Source organism: Canis lupus, chromosome 1 (assembly GCF_003254725.2).
Source record: "Canis lupus dingo isolate Sandy chromosome 1, ASM325472v2, whole genome shotgun sequence".
NCBI classification, from domain to species: domain Eukaryota; kingdom Metazoa; phylum Chordata; class Mammalia; order Carnivora; family Canidae; genus Canis; species Canis lupus.
In genome coordinates this window covers 84297199-84305890 of record NC_064243.1, presented here as the reverse complement: position 1 = coordinate 84305890, position 8692 = coordinate 84297199, and the positions used below count along the sequence as shown (strand labels likewise).

The 8692-nt window shown below is 36.3% G+C and overlaps 1 non-coding gene across 1 annotated transcript; it reads right to left on the bottom strand.

The window, feature by feature from the left end:
• Positions 1-6890: 6890 nt before the first annotated feature.
• LOC112645665 (U6 spliceosomal RNA) lies at positions 6891-6996 on the bottom strand. Its single transcript, XR_003127177.1, has one exon. It is a non-coding gene; the product is annotated as a U6 spliceosomal RNA (small nuclear RNA).
• Between the last annotated feature and the right edge of the window lie 1696 nt (positions 6997-8692).

Genomic DNA, 8692 nt, shown 5'->3' with positions numbered 1-8692 from the left:
CAAGTGTTTATCTTAAAAGTAGCAATGTGACCATATATATATACATTTTCTTTTGAAATGTGTTTTTGAGCCAGTTTAAAAGACACTCACATTTGGCCTCACTACTTTAAAGAACTACTTTTCTTTGGAGTCAAAGCTATGTTCCATGAATTTTTACCCACTTTATTCACTAAATTTGGCTCTCAATGGCAAATGTCTGTTTCCAAAAACCAAATCCAATTTAAAATCATGACTTTTTCCATCAATCTGAGATATTCAAAATATGCACCATGGAATCTTGAAGGCATTAGCATAAGAGATACTTTTCCAAAATGTCTTGAGCAGTAAGAACATTATTGAAATATTTCCCCACATTCCAAAATAACTGCCTTAATGAGGTCAATGTTTATTAGAAAATATTAAATCTGGTACATTTGAAAAATAGCTGCAGTATGTAATAGTCACAAACTCATGTGAATACACTGTTCCTTTCTTCATTTATTCTGTACATTTTAAAATTCAAATTCTGTACTATGTTCTGGAAGATCCAGTTCCAGTTTCCTTCTCTGACCTCTACTCATTTCCTCCATTCCAGATACACTGGCCATTTTCAAAAGTACACATAACACACAACTTTCTCTGAGCTCTGCTTCTGCTGCCCCAAAATGGAATGCTCTATCAACAAATGTTCTCAAAGCTTGATTTCTTACTACACCCCAATCACTCATCAACTGTCACTGGATTTGAGAGGCCTTCTGTGACCACTGCACTTAAAATACTTCCAACCCTTTATCTATCTTTATTTTCCTCTTATTACCATGTGATATACATTGTCCAATTATTTGTTTATTATCAAACTTCTGCTCAAGAATGTAAGATCTGTGAGGGCAAAGGGTTTATAGGCTTTGTTCACCACTGAATTCACAGTGCCTAGAACCATGTGCGGTAGATAGCAAATGTTCAGGAAATATCTGTCAAACATTGAGTGATAAGCTGAATAATGGATTAAGTAAGAGCCTACTTGCTCTGTTCTAGAGATGGGAAAAAGGAAGGAAGAACACTCTTTCTTCAAGGATCTCCAAGTCCATTAGAAGAGATGGGCATGTAAACAAATCATCATAACTGGTAGTTTTAAAAGTAGTAAGAGTAATACAGTATACAGTGGGTGGCACAAAAGAAAGAAAGAGCTCTGAACAGTTAATAAAATTGCCATGGAAAAGGATAATTTTGATCTGAGTCCAGAATCAACTGGGATTTTAACAATCAGGGGGAAGAATGAAAAACAAAACAAAACAAAAACCAGCCAACAGGTCCATCAGTTTAATAAACTTTTAGTGTTTGTCAGATTGCAGGTATTCTGAAGCCACTAACAAGATACAATAAGTGATGCAAATGATCTTGTGATATATTGAGTGGATAAATAGGGAAATAATTTCATAAATGCAAGGACTATTTTGAGACAATATGCACAATGAGCTCATAGAGGAGAACTAGCTGCTTCCTTGTCAGGTGACAGATAGATGGGAAAACCTATGTTTAACAAGAGCATCGTTTCCTTATTTTGTTAACTGTCTGCTGCCACATGCCAGAAAGTTTCTGTCTTCCATGAAATGATCTTAAATGGCAAAAGAAACAAGCCCATGGGGGAAAAGGTCTCAGGCACTAAAGAATACAAAGGTGGTAGAGAAAATTTTGCCTCTGGTTATCTTTTCGGCTAGACTATACTGCATATGAAAAACAGTTATTATTCATGAAGCAATCTGAGGCTTTAAAAAACTGTTTGCTGCTCACTAGTGATACAGGGATATCAAAAATATCAATGATTCTCATCAAGTCTGTGCATAATTAATTTGGGGAGAAGAAAAATAATAGGATATATTCTATTTCTTCTAATTTTGGTCTCTATTCCTCAGTGCTACTCACAAAGATTTGAAGAAAAAAACCTGCCTTTAAAAAAAAAAAAAAAAAAAAAAAAACTTGCCTTGAAACTAAATGTAAGTATGGTGTTTAAGAGGGTGAATTACAAAACAGTTTCAATATAACTTTAAAATAAAGTGATAATGTTTAGCTAAATATAGAAAATGGATGAAAAGGCTTAAAAACGGGTTTAGTGGTTCAATTTTCCTTAGGATAGAAATATTCTTCATAGCATCTATAGTATAATTTTACAAACATAGGGTATTAGCATTATACTTGGATCAACAAACTTAAAACACTGACAAACTTCTTCATGACAAACATGTTCTACATAGAATAACTGGTCAGAGCTATGAAATAAACTCACTTTTTAACACACTGAAATCCCGTTCAGAGGCATAGGTGGCAAAAGAAACAAAACTCTTTATTTCATGAGTCATTGTCTCATTGGTGAAGTAATGGCTTAAAAATAAAAATCCCGAGACATGATTTTGTTTTAGTTTTACTTTTAGTGATGGACAGTTAAAAACAAAGTATCTTCAGTTATTACTTTTATCAGTTATCTCATCTATAAAAATTTGATTATACAATTTGTCAAAAAAAACCCTACCCTTGAACTCACTGTTTGATTCTGTTACTATCAGCTGTATGCAAAATCAATTGTGCCCAACTTTCTGAGTGCATCTCAAGTCAATTTCTCTGGAGAAAAATGTACTCTCTGTGAGAGAGTGAATTGTACACATTTGTGTTGCTTACTTACTCCTAAGTTTCTCAGAGGCAGGTATATTCAATGTATGCAGTGTTTGGCTTATGTTTGTTATGTTGTCAATGGTAAGAAAAGAAAAAAGTTCATTCTTTTAGTTCATTAATAAATGCCTATCACAGTATTACAGAGAGGAAAATGCCTTTTAGGAAAATATGCTTCTGGAGAAGAATTTATTACAACAATAATTGTATCTTACCTTGAGAAACAAGCAAAGCAAAGGTGGTAAGAATGTTAAAAATGTTTAGAAATAATTTACTTTTGGTATAAAAGAAGATTGAACTCATCCTTTTTCTTTTGTTTTAGTGAAAATACACTGAGCAAAATAAAGCACTTGAACAAATCAGATCCCCAGTTAGAAAGAATCAGCTTTAGCCACAAATAAGACAAATAGGAATGAAACTTTATTTTTGAGGAGAAATGGACCAGTGTTGACAGATTCCTACTTATAGAAAAAGGAATTAAGAGAATGACATTCACAGGAGAGCTAACATTTGGGAATTGTTCATTGGGAAATAAACAATGGTCTCTAGCTGGTACTGTAAGGGTGCATACCCTCTAAATCAGATGGTGCTTTATCAGCAAACTTGACCCATCATCTTTCTTTGTGAATAAGACACTGACTTCAAAAAACCAGGAATCATCTGACCATTTTCCATGAGGAGTTAATTAATACTACATCTGCACCAACCTCTTCTATGCTAAGGAAGAATATTCATTCTATAGGAATGGACATAGACAGCTATTTTTAACTTTTTCCTCTCTGCATTTCCTGTTTCTAAGGTCTCTCCTTCAAGATCCTAGGTGACATGAGTATGTAATTTGGTTCAACTAACTGGGTAGATTACAGAAGCAGAAATAGAAGAGACCTAGACTTCAGTAGGATAGCATACTCGACCGCCTTACAAGGCTAAGTAGAAATAAGTGACCACAGAGTAATTCTGGGTTTCACATGACACTAGCCAGAGAGCATAAGTAACTTTCACTATATGAACTTGAACTATGCCTTTATGAATGCTTCAAATGGTTAAACTTCTTGTGTGTCATATGTGACTGGCCATAAGTCTCTTTGGGAAATAGCTGTCACTCAGGTCTGCCTGGTCTTGAGTAGGGACTTAGTCCAGGGTAAGGACTTTCTTGTAATGCTCTAGTCAACTGGGGCCAGTGTGGGTAACACAGTTCCACATAGATCGGTCTCAACAGGCTCACATAGGAATGCTTCTCATAAGAATGAGAGAAGTAAAAGCAGATCATATTCAGAAATGAAGTTCAAACATCCAATGAACGCTTTCTTGATGTTGTGGCTGTGTCTTTCTATCAACCTTCCCAGGCACCTCTGTTTCTGCCTAACTCTTGCTTGTTAACTTTTTCTCTCCTTGCGAATACTTATGTTTTTCTGTCCCTTCAACTTCTACCTAATTGCTGATTAATTCCACAGACTTACTCCTCTAGTTGTCCCCTCCCTGGATTATTTTTATTAGACTTTATGATCTCTACTTCACTACTATCTAAACCATTTTCCTCATCCAATCCTTTAACTTGTGTATGTAGGACTTAATAAATACTGTTCAATATTCAATCAAACTATTGGAAAAATGCACTTGATATAAAATGCAAAACTTAAAAGTAATACTTATTTAAGGCCTTACTTTCTTCAACTTTTTATTCTCATGGTACCTTTTGATGCTTAATCCCCTCTAGACAAACCTGTCCCATTGGAAGTAGGCCGATGCCAAGTGGCTTTTTCCTCTAACACAATATCCGTACTACCTGGGTGCCCAGTCCAAGAGTAAGTATTCCTAAGCTGGCCGGTGGCTTATGATGGACTCTGGCTCAAAAGATACAGCCTGAAAATGGGTTAATGGCCGTTTATTTTTCAGTAGGTAACCAGGAATAAATAGATGGATATAGCTAATTCATGTTAACAATCTGTGGTCATACAAATCAAGTTGCCTTGGTATTGGGGGAAAAAGAGGGATTGGAAGTGACTGCAGATAGCCTGAAGGTACACTGTGGAATAAAAGAATGTTCCATATCTTGATAGGGATGTATGTTAATGAATATGTATTTGTCAACATTTATAAGACAGTATATGTATAATCTGTTGAACCTGAGTGGCATCTCAATAATGCATGGGCATATTGTAACAAGACACCCATGTAAATAAACTGCTGTTTTAATCAGTTTTTAAAACAATGCATCTGGCCTATTTGCCAAAAATAAGAAAGTGTGATTATTCTTATTTGCAACAGTGTAAGAATATTTTACCAGATGTATCTTGAGACCTACATCTTCTCCTTTTTTCTTTGCAATAGCACATACCTTAGGGTATATATTTAATAAAATGCTCATTTCTTAACTTTATATTACTGCCTATTCATTATTAAATCATCAATTTTTTATTTATTTGACAATGGTTTATCCAGTCAATAAGCATTCATTATCCTCCTCTATTTCATTGGAAACTTCTTTGAGGCTCTTTTGTTCCTAAGAGGAGGAAGAATTCGATCTTAGAAATTTTCATACTGAGAGATTTATGGAGACAGATCAGGCTACAAAATAATGTTTTAATTTAGAACACTGAGACTTTTTAAACCAGTCACTTCAAAGTAGACCTTTTTTTCTTGCTTCAAAGCAGTGTTAATAAGGGATGTATCGAAGCAAGTTGGGAGCAGTAATAGGCATGTTTTCAAATGGCATCTTTAATTCCTGCATATGACTTTCTTCAGCCATTGGAGGAATTATCACAATACTAAGTTATAACTCAATAGGCATTTGCATTGGAGATCTTAATGTAGACCTTTAAAAAAATAATGAATAATCATTTCTCCTTTCCTCTTTGCATGTAGTAAATCACTAACTATATTTGGATGACTGGTCATGGTGGGGAAATAGTCACATGATATAATAATAAAAAATTTATATCATTGCAAGGCAAAAATAGCTTTTAAAACTGCTTTCTTATTCTATAACAATTGAAAATGAGGCTATATATTGTTCTCCAGAGTATTCGTGCATGACATCAGTCTTTAGGTTATTAGCAGCATATGTTATTAGCTGTTAAGATGGTGATACTAGGGTTGCCCAAATGTCAGAATGAGATTGGTTATATGAACGTACCTTTCTAACAAGTTGGGTCTAGTCTGACCTCTGGGGTTTTGTAAGTTTAAGTAGAAAAATAATGCCCCTTGGCATTTTTAAATTTAGGTGAAATAATCTTTTAATTTGAATTGAACTACAGAGAGGAGGCCAGTAAACGTGAGGGCTCAGGTCACTGGAGGTATATGGCTCACCCTTGCCAGTGCTAAATAACCTATATATAAAATAGTATGAAAGTGGAGGCACCTGAGTGGCTCAACTAGTTGAGCAACTGCCTTTGGCTCAGGTCATGATCTCAGGGTCCTGGGATCCTGCCTCTGTCAGGCTGCCTGCTCAGCAGAGAGTCTGCTTCTCCCTCTCTTTCCCTTCCTGCGCTCCGCTGCACACTCTCTCTCAAATAAATAAATAAAATCGTTTTTAAAAATTAAAAAAAAATACTACCAGTTCTTCTAGTTTTCCTTCTTCTATAAAAACTCAGAAAGATGTGTTTACCCCAGTTTTAGTACTTTTTATACTGTACTGTAATTACCTATTTTTGTTTTTCTTTTCTCAGATTTTTACATTTTTACACTCACTGAGGTCAGTGTCAGCCTCTCATTTTAATCTAATGGCCCCAAATGCACGTCCTTTGTTGGCCTTCCTAAAGGACTATACATGAAATTATGAAGCATTCTAATTACTTCCCATTTAAACCATTACATATTACAATGTGTTGTTCAGAGCACCAGGAGCCTGGGGTATCCTGAGCTGTCTTGGGGTCCATGGAGGGGGGTGCTGTGGTAGTCTCTGCATCAATCAACAGAAGCTCTGTGTTGGAGTTTCCACGAGACATTTCAGATAAGAAGCATTTCTACTGATGGAACCTATTCAAACGCACTCCAGTAAATAATGTAGTAAGAGTTCTTGAAGTTTGGGGGAACCATAACTTAATTCTCCAAAATTAGCATTTTTACCTTTTGTATTCATTTCCTATGGCCACCATAACAAATTACAACACTGGAGGCTAAAACAAACAAATTTCTTTTCTTACTGTCCTAGAGGCCAGCAATCCAAAATTAGTTTCACTGAGCTAAAGTCAAGGTGGAAGGTGGCAGCAGGGCTCTTGCAGGGCAGGATCCATCCTTTTTTTTTTTTTTTAATGGAAAATTTCACAAATTTGCATGTCATCCTTGTGTAGGGGCCATGCTAATATTGTCTGTATCGTTCCAATTTTAGCATATGTGCTACAAAGCCAGCACAGGGCAGGATCCATTCTTAGCCTCTTCCAGCTTCGGGGGCTCCATCATTTCTTGGCTTGTAGTCACAACACTCTGATTTCTGCCTCCGTGATCACACTGCATCTTCCTTTTCTGGGTCTATATCACTCTGCCTTGCTCTTCCAAGAGCCATTGTGATTCTATAGAGGTCCACCTGGATAATCCAGAAAAATTCTCCCTCTTTAAAATCCTTAACTAAATCATACCTGCAAAATCCCCTTTGGTGTATACGGCAGCATTCACAAACTCCAGGAATTAGGATGAAGACATCTTTGGGGGCTATTGTTCAGCCTACAATATCCTCTAAAGCAAAGCAGAATATACTTAGGCAGTGGGAAGGGTTCACTGATGGCAGTGATGGCAATGGTAAAAACAGTTGTAGGGATATTTGTAACAATAAAAAAATGCAGACATAGTATGCATAGTTGCATAGTTGCAGTGCATATATAAGTAATAATAGTAGGTTATTGAGTACTGAAAATATGCCACGCCCCTTCCAAAAACCCTAAACATGTTTTCACTCAATCTTCAAAACAGTCTTAGAAGATAGATACTGCATTATTTTTATCATAATCCTCATTGTCCAGATGAAAAGACAGGCTGAGGTCACTGAAGACCTTTCATAAAGTCATACTAAAGTACTAAAGCTGGGAAGAATGGGGATTTAAATACAAAAAAAAAAAAAAAAAAAAAAAAAAGGACTTTGAAATCCAAACAATCTATTTATTTCATCCTTCTAATACCAAAGGTGGCAAGAGTAGCAGATCTCTCAGGGTAATATGGACCCTGTTATTTCTAACTATGAAAAGTAAATTTGACAGCTTTGATATATTAAAATTAAAAATTTTTGAGAGAACAGAGAGAGAAAGAGAGCACATGAGGGAGGGGGGAAGCAGAGGGAGAGGGAGAGGTTCCATGCTGAGTGGGGAGCCCAAGGTAGGACTCAATCTCATGACCCTGAGATCATGACCTGAGTTAAATTAAGAGTTGGTCACTTAGCAGATTGCAACCCAGGTGCCCCTAAAATAAACTTTTGAGGGATGCCTGGTGGCTCAGCCTTTGGGCATCTGCCTTCGGCCCAGGGCGTGATCCTGGAGTCCCGGCATCCAGTCCCATATCCTGCTCCCTGCATGAAGCCTGCTTCTCCTCTGTCTGCGTCTCTGTCTCTCTCTCTCTCTGTCTCTGTCTCTCATGAATAAATAAATAAAATCTTAAAAAAAAATAAAGTTTTGAATGATAGATGATTCCATAAACAAAATTAAGCATAAGCAATAAACCATGAGGAAATATTTTCCTCAACATAAAGATTTAATATTTTTTATGCACAAAGAACTATGAATTAAGAAGAGAAAATAACAAATAACCAATAACCATTTAAGACACCACACTGAGGGGTGCCTGGGTAGCTTAGTGGGTTAAGCGTCTGTCTTCGGCTCAGGGTCCTGGGATGGAGCAGGGAGCCTGCTTCTCCCTCTCCCTCTGCTCACCACTCCCCCTGCTTCTGCTGTCTCTAAATATCAAATAATTTTTTTTAAGTTTTTAAAAATCTTTAAATAAAGACAGACATTACCTTGATATTATCCAGCAGATCTCTAGAACATATTCATCTTGCATGACTGAAACCGCCCCTTGATTAGCAACCACCTATTAACCCCTATTCCCAGCTCCTACTTTCTGT